Here is a 17,600-nt window from a genome sequence, read left to right on the forward strand (position 1 = left end):
AAAATCTGAGTTGGCATTTCTACAATTGAAAGGTGCATGGAATAGTTATGGCTTACTAGCGCGAGCACAAATAACACTGCTGGTTTGAATTTTTAAATGATAAAGTGATAACGTGATATGAAGTGTGTTACCGCCTGGCTCAAGGCTGGCAACAAAAAGGGAGGCCTCACATAGATAATAGGAACAAAAGTGGTTTATTTAACTCAGACTAACAAACAACTTAACTAAGTTGATGGCGTGGGTAGATATGAGGTGCAGCAAATTAAACAAAGGAACAAAGGCTGGGGTTGAAGCAGCAGGCCAGCAGAGAGACTGATTCCCAGAAAGGCAGCCCTTTTATGCCCTCTAGGAAGCCCAACCCAGAGGGGCAGGTACATGCATTGGACTCTCCCAGGTCCACCTACAAGCCACACCCAGCATCTGCAAAACAGAGAAGACACACACAGGCAGGAAGACTGGGGGAAGTCGTCACAAGTGAAATTAAATATGTGAGGGCCCTTATTATCTTTTCCTCTCACATTCAATTTTATGTTGATATTAAACCACTACATACATGATCAAACTTTTATTCTTTACATAATTAGGTTTTTGATTGACAATTTTGAAACATTTGGCGGCTTCTGGCACTTTGAAGTTCACTGACAGAGACAGACAAAAGTTTGCAGAGTGTCCGCACATTCTCATGGCAGCTCAAGGGTTTGTGCCACAGCATGTACATTCTCACGTGACATTCATTTTTAAACATCCCACGTGTGCGTGAAAACCAGCGTACGTAACCTTTTTGTGCGTATAGGCAGTGTTTATACATGAGGCCCCTTGAAGGACCAAGCTTAACGTTTGGCCAGCAGGGCAACAGCTCTTTATCAGTATGAGGCACCCAAACCTGTAAAGAAGGATTCATGTGTCACCAAAGGAGAAGGCTACAGCAGTCATTCTCAACACCACTGAGAACACAAGACCTTCTCCAGCCCTCTACTGGACTCTATGGGTCTACTACCTACTTGCCCACTGAAATTTATTGTGTACGTAGCCGACCAATAGGACGTCGCTACGCTATATGCGTGACGTATAAATAGCAGTGTCCCTACTTCCTCAGCATCCGACCGCCTCTTCAGCAGATGTCGGCAGAGCAGCAGAGCTCAGCTCTCGGTAGAGGGCTCCGCCTGTGCTTATAGAACTAGGGTTACCATATTGTAACCTTCGTTCTATCTCACACAGGCGGAGCCCTCTACTGGACTCTATGGGTACAGTGGGTGGAGCCCGATGACTGTCCGCCCTAGCCGCGACAAGCCAAAGTCCACCACACCAGCCTGGTCGTCCACAGGCCGGCCAAAGCGCCGACCACCACATCACCTAGTGACAGAATGGTGGGACACCCCTGAGAAGGTCGCTGGACCGATAACACCTGGACTGCCCTGACTTCTCACTGGAACATCAGGCACTGCCAGTGTATGTTCCCTCTCTACACCCAGTAGTCACCAGATCCTCACTTTTCAGATCCTAGGGCGCACTTTGCGTGCAGGATCTTGAGAAGGAGCCCGACATATCCAATAGAAACGCACAAACAGGCACAGTAAGGGCCAAGATGCCATTGTGCAGATCTCTTCAACACACACCCCACTGAAAAAGGGTTGTAGACACTTCCACACTTCGAGTGGAATGTGCACACACCACTTAGGATGGGTCTGTTCCCGCCCGTGTACAGGCTTGGGAGATTCACTCACAAATCAGCTGGCCAGGCTCTTCTTGGACAGGTACAAAGCTCACTCGCCTTCTTAGCAGAGGTGAGAGCCAGCCGCAGGGCTGTTTGAGAGATAGCATTTTCAATGGAGACTGCTCCAGGGGCTCATAAGGTGCAGATATTAGAGCCACCAGCACAAGCAGCAAATCCTACTGAGGTGCCGAGCAACACGACACTGGTCGCTGTCCTCTCACACCCTGCAGAAAGCGTATCAAGAGGGGGTGGGTGAAGACTGTTCTGTCACCAAACCCCCCGTGACAGGAGAGATAGCTGCAGCACGACAGACCATGCAGTAAAGAGAAAACGGATCCCACCAAACAGGTAGGCAGATCCGTCTCCCTCTCAATGCATCAATGCTGAAAGCCCAACCACTTAGCTTTACAGCAATGGGTAGTTTGCTCTTCGGGTTTTCTGTATGTAGGTTAAATTATATGTATGTAGGAAATTATACTGTTAATAGTGTTCTGTCAGTATAACGTTAATATATTAATTACTATATTCATTATAATTTCATATAATAGTATATTATTTTACCACTAGTTTAACATATACAGTTACAGCAGTTTAATTTCTGTGGATTTTTTTTTTTAAATTCATCATTAGAAAAAGGCTCTACATTGATCTCTAATTTTTAATAATAATAATTAAAATTTAATGCTCAGTACTCACTTGTTAATGACCATATTGTTCAACATTTAAAAGTTTGCTGGAGTACGTCAAACTTTTTTTAACCACCTGGAAACGGAGTGACTCGATACATGGGACGTAATCGATTTTTGCTGTTCTAGCTGTTTTCCGTCCAAAAACAGTGGCGCTTTGTGTCAACAAAGGCCAGCGGGCAGCCATCTTGGTGACGTCGCCTTAGCTCTAAGTTTAATTTCTGTCGTCAGATTGAACTACAGAAGAGGAGTTTGATTTGGCGGAGGCGGTCTTTATCGGCCTCTGCTGGCGACCCGTAGAAGCTACACAGACATCCAGGATATGTACAGCCCACTTGCTGTAGGATGTTCTGTTCTCAAGCTGTGGCCTTAAAGCATGGGACTGCTTTTGGTCACAGGAATATTGACTGTTTTTACCAATATTAATTAATTAATTAATGCTTTGGAAGCTTTATGTTATTTGGAACGTGGTTATATGGAAAGAAATAATGTTTTGAAGATAACTCCCAATAAAAGTGAACATTTAAACAGTAAATATGGCCAAAACATGGAAATTCACCTGGTATATTTTTGAAAGATTGTAATAACTGTTGTATATTAGTTTCTTTTCATCAAATTTACAGTTACAGTTGTATTCCAGGTGTATTAGAAGATATTCAGGTGCATTATAATCTACCTCATGATGGTTTCGATGGTTTATTGCATTAAAATATAGCTTTTTATACCAGGCGAGGATGAAAATATATTTTTCCTGTATTTCATCTCCATGTAGTCTGTAATACGGTGGCCCGTGGGTTTCAGGCCTAATACAAAAGCCACAACACGAACACAAATCCCACAACGCGATTACAAACGCCACAACACAATTTCAAAAAGCCACAACACAAATGCACCTAGATCTCCTTGAGAGCATGGATTCAGAAGCCTTCTTAATGGCACTGAGATGCTTCATAGGCCAATGTGGTAAACCATCCAAACTGGACAATTGCACCAACTTTGTTGGGGGTATATGAGAGCTGCGTAAGGCCTTCCATTCTATGGCCCCTCATCTTAAGGAACAGCTGGCTGAACAGAAGATCTCCTTTCAGTTCAATCCACCAAGGAGCCACATTTTGGGGGTTTACCTGGGAGAAAATCAGTCAAAGCAGCCCTAAAGGTCATTCTCCAGGAACAGCAACCTGTGCTGCAGACTGTGCTTTTGTACGAACCAGCTTTTTCCAAACTGGGTCGTACATTTCATGACAAGTAAACTGAACCACACTTTGGTTGCAAAGTATGTTTCATGTGACACTTACAAATCCTGAGCAACATCTGTCCACTATGAATGCATATTACACCTACTATAACAAGAGGTGAAAAAAATAAGAACATTTGAGCACATAATGCAAGTTATATAAATACAGTCACAGAAGTAGTGTGATGTGAATGTGTTTGTTATGCTGTGCACTTGTGTTCCAGCTGTCTGTGCCTGTTGCTGATTTTCCGCCTGATACAATACCTGTGTTTTGACCTGCTGCCTGTTTATGACCTGCCTGTCTTTGTCCTGGATTTATTTTCTTTACATGCCTAACTGTAAGCCTCTTAATTTGAACATTGTTTAGTCAATTCCATTTTCTTTGACCTGTTCTGCCCGAGCATCTGCATTTGTTTTACTGTTTGGAGCCACCTCCTCAGTTCACTGAGATGCATTTACATTTTAGACTGGCTGTGGCAGCTGGATGTATTGTCTGGATTTTAGGACAACACAACCAACCAAGCCACCAGATCAGCCATGGCTTAGAACAGATTTGCAACTGACCCAAATGTTGTCTAAGGCTCAAAGTGTATGTAGCAGCTTTGCTCTAGTTTGCATGGGTTCAGTTTGTCTTGGCTCATACTCAGTAAATAAATGAGGACATACAATAGCTAATCCATTAAATGTGGTGCTAATGGGCGCAACATGCATATCATTAGGGCTATTTTTGTCCAGTGATTAAAAGAATTCAGCTTATTTCATTGTAGCTGTTGAAATTTGACTTGACAATATACTACTTGCTGGATGCTGTGTACCAAGATATTATACTTATAATGAGGGATTTGGATTCTGCAGAACCAGGAATTACCAATTAACAATGAATGAGAATGGAAAAAACCTTACATATATAAATACATTCGGACAGTACAACAGAACGAAACTCCTGTAACGCTTGCGGTTACCCTGATATTTTCTGGTTTTCCCTCTGATGTCCTTGCTACTTGTTGATAAAGTAACTGCTAACTGCTGCTAACTTAGCTGCTGTCAACTAAGTCTGTGAGGGTTTAGGCTTTAGGGGGGGAGATTGGGATGGAGCCCACTCGTACTAGGATCTTGGACCACCAGGGCAGTGTTTACACCTCTAGCACAGGGGCTTTGGACTGCTGGGTGGAGGAGGTTTTCAGTCCCAGGGCGGACCCAGATATTGTATTCCATGTGATCAAACTGGCCATTTAGAACTAAAATTCAGCCCGGGAATTTGAAAAGACCTTCAAGAAACCTTTTATGACACCTGCCTCTTAAGTTTGTATAAGCAAGGCACCACCGCACTGAACAACACCAGGTCAGGCAAGCATGAAAAAGTCAGAGTGCAAAAATAGTTAAATATAACAATACAACATATCCTCAGCTTCAGCTCTGAGTTAGCCCATCTCTGGCTCAGCTTCCGCTGTGGTGGACCCTGACTCTCCTTGTAGCCTACTGATTATACAGCTATATATGCATGACAAGAACATCAGTAATAAATATAGCTAACAATAATCCATTCTCTAAGGGTGCTTTCACACCTGGATCGATTGGAGACGTTCCGACACAAGGGGGCGTTTCCCCCTTTGAATGGCTGTCAAACTTTAGGATGTGAAAAAGAACATTCTTACATTTGTGTGACCCAGAACACAACCAGATTCAGAAAGCCAGTGCCTGTTGAGGTTTGAGTTGCGATCTGCATCTGGAGACTGGCAACAAACCTGGAATACCACTCTCTTGGCGTCCACCTTTTTTCTCATAACACAGGAAGTTACTACGGCCATAAACACTGTTCTGATGCCACAGTATATTAGAACACCCTCTGCAGCTGAAATCTAATTAATTAGCCATGGTTTTTGGGGACAAGTGGAGATTTCCCCAAGTAGCCGGTGCTATTGATGTAAAGCATATTATTATTAGAGCTCCCCATGATGCACCAGCAGTTTATTACATTACAAAGGGTCATTATTCTATTATACTGCAAGGCACTGTGGACAAAAAATTCAAGTTTGGAGACATAAATGTTGGGCGGCCAGGTAGGGTTTGCACTTTCAGGATGAGTGAGGTGTCAGAGGTGCACTGTTGCAAGAATAGAGGAAAGATTCAAAGGAGTTAATGTGACATTTGCCATTTTAAGCCTAGTTTACACTAAACTATTTTAAGCCCGATTTGCTGGTCGTCGAGCTCTGTGACCATCAGGCTGTGATCAGGGGTAAATCATTGATCGATTTGGCTGCGCTCTGGTCTTCCAATGCAGATAGTACCCAGAGATAGTAGCCCTCAATGTAGCTAGTCATCATAGCGACGCCACACATAACTGCCGCGACGTAATATTCAATGCGACACACACCCCAGCGATCCACACAGCTTTTCTCTTTATTTAAAACGTTTCAGCGTCATGTTGATGTTATAAAGCTATACTTGGCAAACTTCCACTGTACCTCTGTAACCTCCTCTCTGTCTGCTCTGGTACCTATCAGCTACGCTCCTCAAAGTGGTTGCTTTTTAACGTGCCACGAGTTGCAACCGAATTGGGAAGAACTGCTTTCTCTTATTCAGCACCTTGGGGGTGGAATAATCTACAGAAAGAGCTAAAGTTAGAAACCCTTTGAATTTAAAACCGTTGTGATGGAGACATGTTCTTGTTTTTCTTGAGAGTCTCATTGTGTTTAACATTTTGTACTTTTATCACGAAAATGTAACTTGGTGTTTATTATGTATGCATTTGTTGTGATTTGGCTGCTACCTTGGCCAGGTCTGTCGTGTAAAAAAGATTCTGAATCTCAATGGGACTTCCTGGTTAAATAAGAGGTTAAATAAAAAAACAAACAAAAAAAAAAACCTTACTCAGAATGTAAAGACAGATAAGCGGTATGAAAACCTTCCAGCTGTGTTTTCCTCTGCCGTTGTTGCTGCAGCGGTCTGTGTGACGGAGGGAGCAGAGGGCTCTGTGAGAGGGCGGCTGGCCGGCCTCACACGCTCCTCCCGCGGGTTGGCGCAGGCTTCCCCCGCTGCCACTTGCGGGGCTCCTCATCTCCGAAAACTTTCAAGCATATTTTTGTTCCACCATCACCTTTTGTGAAACGGTCAATATTCGAAATCTACACAGCTGATTTATCAACTCAAAACTTGTCAGAAGTGGATTTAGTGATGAATTACATATGAAAACTAAAATATAAACCTTTGTCGCTGGCCTCTGTCTGGCCGCGCAATGATGATGCAGTGAATAGTGACGATTCTTAACAGAACCTCGATGGAGGTGAAACGAAAAAAAGGACCTGGAAGCAGGTACAAGTTTTCCGGAATGGAAAACCAAACAAAGGCGAGTTGAGTTGGTACTATGCAGTGGAAAATGTGCTTTAGTGGCTGGGCCGGCTCTGAGCTGCAGTACTGTTTCCTGTTAAGTATGAATAAAGACAAATCATGAAAAACTGCTTCAAATGCCTAAACTGCAGCCATCTTTATTTTAATGTTGGTCTAGATGGATATCTTATACCAAAACATTTCTTCCAATCACGTGTTTGGCCTAGACTGTAGAAGACTTTCAGTAAGTTATTAGTTTGGAACAAATTTAATCGATATTTATTGAGGTTTACTCACTGCACAGCCTCGCTGGTTTCCGTCACACGGGCGTTTAGCGTAGCCCAAACATTCGTGTCCTTTTTTTTTTTTTTTACTTTAATGTTTGCGGGTGTGGGCGGGAGTGAATACACATGTTGAGGGAATGGGCGGTAGAGTAACACACATGATCCCGAGAGCGGGATCATGAAAACAGTCCCGCGCAGGTCTCTACTGGGTATCTAATGTTAAGTAGGGAGGGTGGGGGTGAGGGGAGGCAGCAGGTGGACGTCTTGTCACTGTGCGCCTCTCCACCACAGTGGCGAGCATACCGGGCTCTCTACCAGTGTTTCCCAACCCTCTGGAGTACCCCTTGTCCTGCATTTATATCTCTCCCTGCTCCCAAACAGCTGATTCAAATGATCAACTCATTATGAGCTGCTGAAGCTGCTTAAATCAAAAATCTGTGTGGGAGCAGGGAGAGATCTAAAACATGCAGGACAAGGGGTAGCCTGCCCCAGGAGAGGGTTGGGGAACACTGCTCTATAACCATGTTTAAAGATGGCGCCAGAATCCCGCTATAAGCGCAAAGGGGAATTGAACACGGGTCTCCACACCAAAGGCATTTGTCTCATACACTGGACAATCACTACCCCTGGTACATCACTACTGTATATGTATGCTGCAAGAAACCCAAAGCAGTCTCAATGCTTTTGTCTTATGGTATTTCATATCGTACAAGGTAGATAAATCACCATATGATGTTACAGATCTGTTGGAAGCAAACAAACACAGAACACGGTTAACACAGTGCCACAATCCATTGAGTAGTAAACAATAACGTTAAGGCATCTTGTTTGTGAACACTCATTTTAAATTGACACTCATGGGCAGGGGAGGGACTTTTAATTTGTTACATCCTGGATTCAAATTTTATTTCAGCTTTACCCTAAATTTAAAAGGATTGATTTTGTGCTTGCCACACACACACACACACACACTTTTGAGTTCACTGTAATGAAAGTGTTTTAATATTTCTCTGAGTTGGCACAGACCACTGAAATGTAACAGCACAGTAGTTGTGAGAGTTCAGATTGCACAGTCCAGTACTGGACACAATCACTGGAGTGGACTTGTCCCTTCTAAAAAATCAAAGTGAAATGAGATAACTTCTGTAATGAACTGGCACTATATAAATTAAGTTGAAATTAATAAAATATTCAAACTGACATACAGAATCTAATATACCATCTTTAAGAAACTTCTTTTAAACCTGTATGTCACATCTTAGAAAGACAACCTGTTTTCACAGTGCCGAGTTTGTCTTCAAAGGAACAGCCATACTAACACTGAAGACGAACTTAGCCCAAAATAGCAACACAGTTGAATATTAGCACTGCATAAATTTACTCTGGTGCATATTGCTAATTTATTTGCATTCCATGACTGTGGGATGTGGAAGTAAACATAACACGCTGAAATAGCTACAAAAATTCAGAACAACAGTAGCTGCAGGGAAGACTGAGTAAGTTGGGGATTTGAAGCTTTAGAATTCATTTGAGTCAGAAAGGTGCAGATATCTAACCATTAAAACAGTTGAAAAATAAAAACAAGGTTGCGTCATCCTATAACTTGAACCATCATGCAATGCTGGCTGCTGTGTGAAGAATTCAACTAGTTCAACCATCAGCAAATATATATATTTTGTTTCCAAAAACGTGTCCTTTTCTCCATATGAATTCTCCAAAATGAATCTCTGTAGAATGTCTGCTGACAGCATTATAACTATGACATGTAGAACAGGACTCCATAGAACAACTTGATGAATCTCAAGTCGAAAAACAAGCCTTTAACAGTTCCAATCCCAGGGTAGCTTCATGCCCAGATTTAAACTGTATTTTTTTCCCTTTTTCAAAAAAAGATTGTTTGGGGCCATGGCCTCCCAAGTAGACACCATCTACTCTTTGTTCTCTCACTCTGTTTTCACTGCCTGTCTCCATCTCAGTCACTGCTCACTTGTGCTCACAGTGTATTACAAGTTATTTTGTAAAAGTGATAGAAATGCATCTCAAAGACTACATAAACATGAGAAAAATGTGTTGTATAATATATTTATACAATTAGGACATTAATTATGCTAGGTTTTTGTCTAGTTGTTAAATTGAGCCTTGAAGTTCCTCTGTAATTACCACAACACACACACACACACACACACACACACACACACACACACACACCTCTCTGTGGCAATTCCAGTTTGAATTGAATCAGGTCAGTTTATATTGAACAGCCCAGGGACATAATGCTAAATCCATCCTGGGCACAGTGGGCAGTACCTGCTTTTCCTCTCCCCCCCTCTGTTTTGGTCTTGTCCTGTATATCTTCCCTTTCCACATCTGAGCTTTGATTGATTGTTTTCATTTTCATCTGTCTCAGCATAGAAAGTAAACACATGGTCAATTGATTTTTACAAGTAAATGTTAGGATGATGCTCTTATATACACTCCTATAAAGTATATAGGAGTACCTAATTTTTACATGAATTCGAAATCTTTACACAAACTGGATTGAAAGAAGCATTTAAACCCTTGTTTATCAGTCTACCAGTGGACGGATGGAATTAACGTTAATTCACTCAAGTGAAACAAACGAGCTGTCATCATGATGGATGGCCACTGTTTAACTTAGCAAGGCTGCACAGCAGAGACTCATCAGATGATGTCTGGGGATGAATGGCATTGAACTACAAGCAGCCCACTAGTAAAACCTTCTAGTCACCTGTATCAAGCTTTGCATGGATTCACCTGCTTGTGGGTTTTCCTCAAGTTGTTGACATAATAAGATCCAAGATAAGACCCAACATGTTCAATATTGTAAAGCTTTTGTAGTAACGACAAGATCATCCACTTCATCACCCACACACAAGCAACGACGGTAGTCGGTAACCATGGCATATGTGACAGTCCTTTCTAATTCACTGGATGTTTTATGCTCTTGAGCTGCACAGTCAACTGCTCTTACTCAGCATATTGTACTGTAGAACTACTACTGAGTAATGAAGTGTGTCAAACCGGGCAGCAGACATCTTTATACATGATCCATTTGCAGGCAGGGTGCTAATCAATTAGCAGAAGAGGGTCTAGGTACCAAGGAAAAAATCCAACTGTTTGCCAAATGATATATGTGCATGTCACCCAGCTAAATAGAATGATATATTGTAATGTATTGGATAAACATAAAATAAGAGTCCACTTCCATTAGCTTTGTTTTTTTTCCAAAGTGTGTTAAACTGCATAGCCAATTGATTATTTTGAGCATTCTGCTAACATGGTAGTGTTGGTATTCTGCAATTCTACTTTTTTAATCTTCCAGTATTCACTTAGTTTGGTAAATAATTTAACGCATTGCGTTTGGATTTGAAATCTTAATGGAATGGATTTAAAATCAGCCAAGCTTAGAAGATCAGTCTGTGACCTGTTTTGCTGCATACTTCAACATGTTAGCTTTTTAAGGACTTGTTTGCACTGGAAGCAATCTTCACAATTAATTGCTGATTTGATTTCAGTGTATTTGCACAAACAAGTGAAGAGATGATGAAAACCCATAGATTAAAGATATGGGTTGTGTCTCAGGACTTTTGATGAGCCACCTAGGGGCACAGGTAAAGCTTTATAAAGATACCCAAAGACCTAGGCCGATTTGTATAAAGATGTGTATAAGTGCAAAATTAAATAGGTGAAGCAAAGACAACATGGGGCAGCTATATTTCCGTTTGAACTGTTTAGGTTTTAAGCACCCCTGGAGGAAATGATGAAAAAGTATCAAGAGCAAAACACACAGAATCAAACACCAACAACAGATGTGCAAGCTGAGCCAGAAGGCATAGCAGAGGAGGCCTATTGTGTGGCTCCCCTTAAGGAGTAAACATCACATTTCCAGAGTAGAATAACTACAATCAAGACAAGTAATCATCTGTGAACAGTACAATGCTGTGAAAGGTAGCTTACATTAGAAGTAAAAATAAACAAAATGAGTTGGCAGTACATTGTGTGTTGTGTCCATGTGCACTGCAGGCTGAATGTGAAAATGATAAAGTCCGACGTTGTGAAATGGCTCCAAAAACGCCAATGGGGGCTGCTGGTTAGATTCAAACCAATAAGAACTTTTATGTAGTGTGTGCCAGGTGAGCTAAACCTTGCCTCTTTATTGGCTTTAATTTTATTCAGCCCCACTTCCTTGTACATAGTCTGTTGTAAAATATGAACATGTTTTTACTACTTTACTGAACACTTACAACAGGTATTCATTTCACCTGAGACTTTGAGTCAATGATTCTCTGACTGGGTCTCAGGGCTGCATCCTGTCAGTGATTTGATTTGTCTTGTTCACAAATGGCTGTAAGACCTATTGTAAAACCATAAAAAAAATTCCCATGAATGTTGCTCAATGGGTCCTGCTAGCTTTGGACTTGCCAAACAGGACCCGTTGTAGCAACTCAAAAATAAATCCGCTGCGGTTAGCTTTCTATTTGGTGTGCATTTCATGCTTGCAAGTTTCTCAAATGCGAGAACAAAATGGACAAAATAAAAATGAACCATTTACTGACTTTCTCGGTTGCCTATAACATGTATACAGCTTTCTATCTGAGCCATTTATGTAGGCTCTGATGTTTATACTCTTCTTAGTGACTTGCCAAGTGATTCTGTACCCTACTTACAGCAACAGTGCAGCTAACAAAATGAGCGTCTAACACTAAAAAAAAAAAAAAATAAAAAAAAAAATCAGCTCCCAGCACAACACAGAGTCCTCCACATAAGGGTAAAAGTAACTAAAAAGTTATGTGCTGAACCTTTGCAGGCCAAACGAGAATCAGATGTACTCCGGGCAAAAACAGGTCAACATAAGATCCAATTCAGGGTTGGTTTTGATTTCATCTTATGGACAGGTAAGCTAACATTACTGCCAACAAAAATTATATATACAAAGTATATTCTGTGATTGTGTTTTAGTTGGCTGAAGTTAAGTCCGATACATGCAAGCTAATGCCAACCAGTTGCTAGATACCTGACAAAGTTGTCTTTAGTGGATAATTTCAGCTAATTCCTCTCAAATCACACATTTCAACTAGTCAATAGTGATGCGAGGCAGTGGCATCTGGCCGGCTGTCCCCGTCTATCATCACTATTGGCTAGTAGAATTGATCTGGCATCATTTTCTTAACAGTCAATTCAAATTTATTGCCTTTATACTTTTGCTCAGGTATACAGCTTCTTCGCCGTTTCAGTCGCCATATAATACACAGTAACACAAAATAGAGGTGCAGGGTAACAATGCAGTAGAAGACAGTTCAGAACAACAGTGAAGAATTGATGGTGATAGTATCAAGCTGAACATATGTGTGTCAGTAAATTAGCTGATAAAATGAATGGAGCCAAAGGTTAAAAAAAAAAAAAAAAAAAAAAAAATGAGAACATAGTCATTTTCAGGCATTCTAAATATTGTAGTATTTTTCTTCAGTAATCTCATTTGTAATATTTAGTCTTGCTCACTAACCACTTAACACATCATTCAATAAATTTAGCTACTGTACGCTGACATTGCTGCCCCAGAATGCTTGCTCATGACTTCGAGCATGCATACAGGCACACGCTTGGAAAGGTAGGTGCAATCTGAAACCTCACCAATAGAGGCCACTCAAAACCAGAGTCAGGCATGTTACTGTAATTTTACTACTTTTCCCAGTAATTCTACATTTAATTTATTGAACCATCTGCTGAAGCAGCAGAGTGTGAAACTTAAAGAAACTCATCAGGAGAGTGTGGTTTTAAGCAACATTTAAGGTTTTGTAAAAGCACTGAATTCGGCTCTTCCTATTGCATGTGCAGAAAAACAGTAGTTTAAAAGTCAGAATTGACTTGTTTTATTGAGCTGGTAACATTGAGACAAATTTTTTCTATCATCTTGCTGCTGTTATGAAAGAATATACAACTAAACAAATCACATCTAAAGTTGAGAGAGACTTCTTTGTGGGGGTATTGAAAGTAATACAATAATGTAATGAGTAACACAACTAGTTACTTTTAGCACCCAGTAATATTGTTGCTTTTGAGTAATAACTAGTAACTCATTACAATTTCTGCTCATGACAATACTGCTCAAAGCCACACAGGGCCCCTTTAAATTACTCACTGACCCTTGTGAATGTTTCCTTTGCTTTTAAGAATTGGTTACCAAAAAATTGGTATTACAGTACAGTGGACCAGGAAGGGGCAACTGAATTAAACTACACCACCTAGGGAATTGCACCCCAGGAAACCCCATTTAAACCTTGATTAATTGGAGAATAAAGAGAAAGGCACACAGGAACATTACTATGAGGCAGAGATGTGATTCATTAAAAATAGTGTATATACTAAGCAAAAAAAACAAACAAAACAACTATCTGGGACTAGAACTACTGAAAAGGAAATGTGAACCAGTGCAGCACTAAAACCTCACAAAAAATGGTGTAGTCTATATAGTACCCCCATGCAATTACTCACATGCAGAAGAGTTAAGGGATCCTGCCATGGGTGCCAAGCCTCCCAACAAGATGACACCCTGCTCAAAACAAACTGAATACAAAAGAAAAAAAAAAAAATTTACTTTAGTAACCAAGTAACCCAGATGGCTGAACAAGGGCAGCCTATATTGCCTAAAACCCACAAGAATATACAACAAATCACATCTAAACTAAAGTAATACAAATAACATACAAGACAAAAGGAAAAAGGTGGAACTAAACCAAACATTAAACTAGGCAAAACAGCAGTGGTCTAAAACAAGGAGGAAGCTGGAAAAGCGAGGGAAACAATTAGCCAGGCTTGGCAATAAGGCAACCTTATTGCATTAAGATACATTTAAAACCATGCATCTACTCACCACCTCTGAGATGGCTCATGAACATACAACAATCACTGGTCACAGGTCAGGAGAAAAGGAGGTTCCTAAAAGAGCAGGCAAGCAACATAATCAACTGTTAAGGGGAAATAAATGTGCATGAAACTATCCCTCTCACATACTTGGACCACAAACACCAACCACAAGCACAACAGGGACAGATCAGGGATCAGCAAGCAAGCAAACACAGGTGTCTTATATAGCCTAAGCCTAATCAGGAGGTTAGCCAGGGGAGGAGTTAAGTCAAGGCTGCATTCACCACCACCACACATTAACCTGCACATGGGGAATCTTTCCCCACCACAGTATCACAGAGTTACATTATTTTGACACTGAGGTAGACAGATTATGGAAGACAGTTTAAAATGTATCTTACAAAATATCACATCAGATAGAGAACATTACTGAGGGGTGGATTTGTGGATGGATCCCACCTGACAGTTTTAGGAGGTGATTCGTGTAAAAGACCAAATGGGTTTCAACTTCTCTAAAAGGCTAGCTTTATTCAAATACATTTCTGAATCTTAAACTAAAGTATGCTGTTACAATTTGACAGTTCTGAAATTCATTTCATAGTCATGACTGTTTCAACAACGGGAGGCACTGCGGTTTAATACGTTTTATCAATATAAAATGAAAATGACTAATGTATTACCAAATACTCCCACTGGGGTGTTCTTTTATTTTCATATAATCACTATGGTTATCATGTTTCCATAGCTGTTCTTATAATACAGAAAGTTCTCAAATACTAGGTCAAACATCATTAAATTTTATAACATTTCTCTATGGTACACGTGTCGGAGGCTCAGTTCTCAATTCATCACAGATGTCTTACTGCGAGGGTTATTCCCTCAGTGGATTTAGTTTCTCTACCCCTATTCTCTCCGTAATTACAAAAAGTCTTAAATAAACCCTTTCATTAATCATTTTCTGTCAGCCATGCACCCATACTGTACAGTGAAGTGTGTCATGGCACCAGTCCCAAACGCAGCAGAGAATCCACAGAAAAGTGGAAATGTGATTTCGGTCCTCGCTGTGAGGTTCAAGGTTGAATCTGTAACTTCTCTGTCACATACTGTCCACATAACATGAGTGATTTCATTAAATATTCAATGCAGTAAAAATACAGCTTTGGCATTTTACTTAAATCTCCACAAAGTGGAGCAAGGTATAATTGCATTACTTCCTCAGGAATTAGAATGGGTTTATCACATAGCTCTTTGTGACTCATCTCTGGTTTGCAAGGAGAACACTTGGATATGCAGCACAACACGACCTTCTCTCTATTTCCTTTTCAAGGAGGTGCACAATCCCCAATGTACCACCCTACCCGTGGCCCTATACCATCACTGCTCCTCCAACCATCTTCAGAGACTTCTGCCTCATTCAAAATTAATGGGCGATGTATAAAAAGGTAAGGGAAAGCAGCCCCAGAGAGTGAGCTTAAAACAGGTTTGAAGAGTTGCATGGTGAGACAGACTCGTAATGTGAGAAAGGTATGAAAAGAGAATTAGACCGTGGTGCTGCATGGGCTAGATTCTGATTAGATCAGTTTCCACTTCAAGAATGAAAGGTAATCAGAATGGAGGCAGGAAGGTCAACCCACTCAACTCTCTGATACCAGAGAGCGAATGGTCCCACCCGTCCTTGTCCGCTAAAGTAAATGCTCATATGATGATGTACAAAACTGTTTAAGTGTTTCTGTGCAGAGAGGAAAGAGGAATTGCCTTGTTTATAGCAATTATTATTATCTTGGTTCATGTCTGTTCATTACAGAGGTTGAGAGCAGCAATGATTACAGATTTGTTTTTGACAACCAACCTGCAAACATGTTTTAAAAGGCTTGTTAATTAATGTGTCGAGCAAGTTGCAAAATATTGATACTGAATGTATCAGTAAAAAGTAGGGCTGAACGATTAATTGCATTTGCGATATTATCGCGATGTAATAAAACAAAGGCTGCGATTACACTCTTGTAACTTACTAGTCTTGTAGTACTCTTAAGACCACTTTTTGATGGTCTCAACTCGACCACATTTGTACTTAGTCTTGTCTCGGTCTCGGGATTTTATTTCAAGACCAGTCAAGACGATAACTTTGGGAATAAATTGCTTTTGCATTGTCTGATTTATTTGTTTACATCCTAACTTTGATGGAAATGTGTTGTTCCTGTTAACGACTGTCCCTCCTCCCTGTGATGGTAAGCGTGGAAAAGAAATGTTGAATAAAGACGCTTACGTAGATTTCAGCTCTTGGTGTTTGTATGTGGATGTCTTAATAGGAATGTGGATCTTCCAGATCACTTTGAGAAGTACCTATGATCTCGTTTCACATTTTATTGTGTGTCATGTAATGTGGGGAACTGTTCTTGGTCTTGACTTGGTCTCAGCCCCTGAAAGTCTTAGTCTTGTCTCGGTCTCGACACTACATGACACCCAGGAGGAAAGCAGTCTGACGAAGTTGTTGCTTCGTCTACACGTTACGCTGTACCTTGCCATCTTGTTGTACAACGGCCTTAAGCTTGACAGAAGGTGGCACTACATAAACTTTTGTGTCAAACAGGGAATGAAAGTAGCACCTGCCACCCACCGGTAACTTGGTGGTGGTGAGTGTTGGGCTATCCGCTGACAGGAAAAAACAGAAACACAAGTGTAGTAAGGTAAGCGTATTGTGGTACTCGGCACTTGTGTCACACAAACAGTCACCAGTCAGAAAGAAGCCCGGTCTGTCCTGAGTTACAGCCTGGTTACAGCCAGTGCGCCGCTTATAAGCATCGCAGGCTGCGAGGAGGGGAACTCCGGTTGTTGGAGAATTACTAAGCTTGTCTATTAAACATGAGAGGCGTCATTTAGTTTTATTTTCGTTGGCCAATTTTTGAATTGAACTAGTATTTTTTGTTTGCTTACTTACAGGGATACAGAAAGATGGGCTCCTAGGAGATCTGTGCGTTGGCGTCTGTAGCCACCTGTCGGAAGCTCCGTCTTGAACCGGACTCTTATCCAGTTTTAATCCACTTTTTTCGTTACATTTTTTATATCCTTTTATTTAACTTAGCTTTATTTAAGTTTTACGTGGGTTAAGGATTTTAGTCATCCGACATGGATTTTAAGATAGATGACCGTAAAAACGCGATCAACGCTACTGATCGCAACAAAGCTCCGGTGACTATGCAAGCCGAGATAACTCTGCCCCTTGAGGACTGCTCACTCCTTAAGAAAGCGAACAAGAAGATTGCTGACCTTATGGAAGACATCCGACGACTTTCAGAGGAACTCAAAGAGAAAGATTCCCTGCTGACTGGCTTTATGGATGTAGCTTCAGTACAAGCCAAACAGATTGTTTCTCTTAGCGCAACCGCTAACATCCAGGACACCGTGTTTTGGGACCCCTCTAGTCTTCCCAGGCTTTCATCCTGCTCGACTCCGAAGCATCAGTCAACCTG

General features: G+C 41.1%; 1 long non-coding RNA gene across 1 annotated transcript; it reads right to left on the reverse strand.

The window, feature by feature from the left end:
• Nucleotides 1-208: 208 nt before the first annotated feature.
• LOC123974221 lies at nt 209-14,271 on the reverse strand. Its single transcript, XR_006825789.1, has 3 exons — nt 14,138-14,271; nt 13,759-13,830; nt 209-420 (listed from the first exon to the last, which is right to left on the reverse strand). It is a non-coding gene; the product is annotated as an uncharacterized LOC123974221 (long non-coding RNA).
• Nucleotides 14,272-17,600: the final 3,329 nt, after the last annotated feature.

Source organism: Micropterus dolomieu, linkage group LG07 (genome assembly GCF_021292245.1).
Source record: "Micropterus dolomieu isolate WLL.071019.BEF.003 ecotype Adirondacks linkage group LG07, ASM2129224v1, whole genome shotgun sequence".
Taxonomy (NCBI): Eukaryota; Metazoa; Chordata; class Actinopteri; order Centrarchiformes; family Centrarchidae; genus Micropterus; species Micropterus dolomieu.